The sequence below is a fragment of the Mesoplodon densirostris genome, chromosome 18, assembly GCF_025265405.1.
Source record: "Mesoplodon densirostris isolate mMesDen1 chromosome 18, mMesDen1 primary haplotype, whole genome shotgun sequence".
Lineage (NCBI taxonomy): Eukaryota > Metazoa > Chordata > Mammalia > Artiodactyla > Ziphiidae > Mesoplodon > Mesoplodon densirostris.
The window spans coordinates 64,053,282-64,057,653 of NC_082678.1; the positions used below are offsets into that span (position 1 = coordinate 64,053,282).

Consider the following 4,372-nt stretch of genomic DNA (forward strand, 5'->3'; position numbering starts at 1 on the left):
AATGGCATTGGAGCTATAGATAATTTTGAGGAAAATGACATCTTAAAAGCACTGAATTTCTAAAAAAATGAACGAATTTCTCTCTCCACTCTCCATTTATTTACATGTCTTTCAGTTTCTTTCTGTGGTATTTTGTAGTTTTCAGTGTACAGGTCTTGCATATCTTTTGTCAGATTTATCACTAATATTACATATAATTTTAATATTTTACCACTTCTAGTTATTATTAGTGGATGGGTTGGTCTGTATTATCTTCTCCTCTATGACCAGAAGAAGTCCTATGGTCACTTATTTTTCCTCATCTTACTTAACCTCTTGGCAATACCTTACTTAGCTGATCACTTCTTCATTCTTGAAACCATCTCTTGTCTTGGCCTCTGTAGCACCATATTCTCCTGATTTTTTCCTCTTATTTCTCCTTCTCAAACTGCTTTACTGGTCCTTACTTCTCTGTTTTTGTTTTTGTTTTTGTTTTTATTTGTACTACGCGGGCCTCTCACTGTTGCGGCCTCTCCCATTGCGGAGCACAGGCTCCGGACGTGCAGGATCAGCGGCCATGGCTCACGGGCCCAGCCGCTCTGTGGCATGTGGGATCTTCCCGGACTGGGGCACGAACCCGTGTCCCCTGCATCGGCAGGTGGATTCCCAACCACTGCACCACCAGGGAAGCCCCTTACTTCTCTGTTTGACCTCAAAATATTAAAATGTCACAGGGCTTAACCCTATTTCTTCCATTTTTCTACTTCTACAGTTTCTCATTATGTATTCTTCAATGGCATTATCTCATCTATTTGCTGACATCTACAGAATTTGTATCATTAGATCTGACCTCTCCAATGAGCTTAATTTGTACTGAGTACATTAATATTGAATGATCTATTTTAAAACTACATTTGAATACCAAAATTATATCTTAAATTTAACATATGCCTACCCTATATTTCCCCGATTTAAGTAAATTCTACCACTATTTACCTCATTCTTTAATCCCTATAACCAAGGGTCACTCTTGAGTCTTCTCTGCATCCTCATGTTTAATTTCTCACTCACTCTGTTTGGTTCACCTCAGATTACATTCTAAATCCATTCAATTATTTTCATTTCCATTGACACCATTCTGGTCTAAGTCACAATTATTTCACCAGGATTACTCTTAATTAATTTCTCTGTGTCAACCCTTGGCCTCTCACTGTACTTTTCTCTGCAGAGAAACTGGGATGATCTGTCAAATGGATCCAATATAATCATATTACTTTCCTACTCAAGATGCTTTCCTACTCAAAATGGAAATTTCCCATTTTACTTGGTATAAAATCAGATTTATTTTTATGACCTGTAAAATTCTTAAATGATCTTTCTCTGCACAATCATTGTTATCTTTTTATTCTACCACTTGCCACTTGCTTGACTTGGCCAAGCTCATCCTCCCCTACCTAAGGTGTTCAAATATGATGTTTTCTCTGCCTTAAAACTTTAACTCCTGATGATCCTTCATTTTAGTATTCTGAGTTCAAATACTGTAACCTCAGTGGGCATTCCTGACCTAGCCTAAATTAGTCCTCAGCACTACTTCTAGTCAAAATATTTTGAATCTTATTTCTATTTGAAATTATCTTGTTTATTTATTTATTTGTTAATCTTATGCTACAACCTATTAAAATGTAAGCTCTAGAAGAAAAGAGTCTTTATTTTTCTGGCTCACTATGATATTTCCAGTACCCAGAATAGGACATGGTGATAAATATTTATTAAGTGAGTAAATGAAAATAAAAATTGTGAATAAATCAATCCTCTGGATATTTTTTTCATAGGACCTGCTATGAAACCAGATTTTGCATAATTGACTGTGTAAGATTTCTTAGATTATTTTTATATATCTTTATTCATTATCTTGTTGATTTTGGTAGGAGGGACTTTAGCTGTTCAAGAACATCACTCTAACAAATCTTTGCAGCTTTAGATATCTAACTGATATTAAAAATTACTATCTGATTTAAAAATCATTTTTCTCATCCAGCCAATTATTAAGTGGTACCAAATAGAGTCAGAAAACTACAGAGCTATAATTGAAGCTTTATTCAGCATGATCTATATCCATTAATCAATACTTAAGTAATCCTCTTAAGAGTACTATTACTGGGGGACTTCCCTGGTGGTCCAGTGGTTAAGAATCCACCTTCCAATGCAGAGGACATGGGTTCAATCCCTGGTCAGGGAACTAAGATCCCACATGCTGTGGGGGTACTAAGCCCATGCACTGCAACTACTGAGCCCACACACTCTGGAGTCCAAGTGCCACAACTAGAGAGAAGCCCACATGCTACAACAAAGAGCCTGCCTGCCACAATGAAAGATCCCACGTGCCGCAACTGGGACCAAACACAGCCAAAATAAATAAATAAATAAATTTTAAAAGAGTGAAAGATACCACGTGCTGCAACTGGGACTCAATGCAGCCAAAATTAATTAATTAATTAATTAAAAAGAGTGCTATTAAAGTTAATATTTATTATTTTATTTCCAAGGGTATTATGTGATATTTTTCTTTGTTGAAATTAATACATCATCTTGGCAGTGATTTGCTGATCAGTAACATTAAAAATTTATCAGAGAAAGAATGTTATGTAACTTCACACCCCCACTGGAAAATAATTTTATTGAGATTCTACCAGCTGTGCAATCTGTTCTGACATTAGGTCCCTTCTTCCTTTGCAATTCTGTCCTTAAGGGGTCCCATGAATACTTTCTTCTCCTCCACAGTCTGGAAGCAACCATGGCCAAATTTGGAGGTGGCATCAATAAATTTGAGGTCAATCTTCTTCAGGGTCTCCCATTTGGTCTGCACCAGCAAGGACTCATACACGGTGAGCACTTGTTTCTTGGTTCCTACCATGCAGCCTTTGAGCATGACAAAGCCATTGGTCACTTCAACATAGTGGACAAAGCCACACAGAGGTTTGATGTTCTTGTCAGACAGATCCTAATCAGTAAAGATATTTTTCTTGATCAGTTTGCTGTCCTTGATGAGGTAGCCCTGGCCAATCTTGTAGATCTTCTTGTTGATCTCAATGTGGTGATGGTAGCCTTTCTGCCTAGCCTGAGCCACAGAGAAGGCCACCAGGGCAGGATGTCATGCCCCAATACAGGCAACTTTATGCAGCCCTTGGTAGGTCTTATGGAGCAGCTTCTTGGTGTGCCAATGGCAGGTGACCCTTATGTAGCCTTTGCCCTTGGTCACCCCAATGACAGCAATCATCTCAGCCTGCCCAAGCACTTGAATCATAGGGACCTGTCACTATAGCCTCTTGACAGCCCAGTCCAGTTTTTCGGCCCAGTGCCTCTGTTCACCTGGATCTCCATGAGGTGGACCTTCTTCTGGTGTATAGGAAGCAGATGCCTCTGGTTGTGGGCAATGACACAGATGACCTGGTAGTACTTCTTCATGCTGCTGAAGTCCCTCTCCCACTGCTTCTTGCTGTTATGTCCTGCCACTTCTTGCAGTATTTGGTAAAGGCCTTTGTCTTTACACTTATGCCAGTTTTTATAGAAGTGTCTTCTGCATTCATTGCTGAAATGCTCAGCAAATGTGGTCTTAAAGGTCTGGAGGCTTCGAGGTGTTTCCACATCGCCCACAATGTCCACAGCCTCCACAACTTCCTTCTTGTTCACCTTGCACCCTGGCCTATCGACCTCCCTCACCATGTGGGTTATGCCAGTCTTGTAGCTGAGGAAGGCTGTGAGGTGTACAGGCTTGGAAGAGTCATCTTTGGGGAAGCTCTTCACCTTCCCATGGTGCCAGCTGCTGTGCGCTTCTGAGGCAGGAAGCCCAGGGACCCATGCTTGGGAGTGGAGAAGTTCCAGGGAGACATCCTGCCATAGGATGCTGCCTGTAGAGAAACATTATGTTACTTTGCACTAATTTCCTCCCAGGGAACTCATGTTGATTCTCAATTATCCTCATTTTTTATCCAACATGGTCATTGCCCATTACTTTAACAATCAGTTCTCGAATTTATTAAAAATAGCACATAACTTTCCAGAATCTGCCATTTTGGAAATGGAATTGTGTATCTGTCTTTGGTCATAATATCATTCACATTTCCATTGTTTTCCAATAATAATGATAGTGGCCATGAAATTGTACCTTGAAATTCACTATTCTGGAAAGCAATTAGTCAAGACTGGAATGAATGGATTAATTTAAAGCCAATAAGTGATTTCTTATGAGTTCTCAACTTACTTTGAGCTAGAATCCCCTCTTTTTGATGTTTACTTTTTTCATTCCTGTTAAAAAAGCTAGGCTGTAGCATGCCATAAATCTTCAAAGTGAAAATACTGCCATGGATGCTATACAGATCTTATTTTGAACTTT

The 4,372-nt window shown here is 39.2% G+C and overlaps 1 pseudogene; it reads right to left on the minus strand.

Moving 5' to 3' along the window:
* Positions 1-2,692: 2,692 nt before the first annotated feature.
* On the minus strand, positions 2,693-3,869 carry LOC132479268 (large ribosomal subunit protein uL3-like; annotated as a pseudogene).
* Between the last annotated feature and the right edge of the window lie 503 nt (positions 3,870-4,372).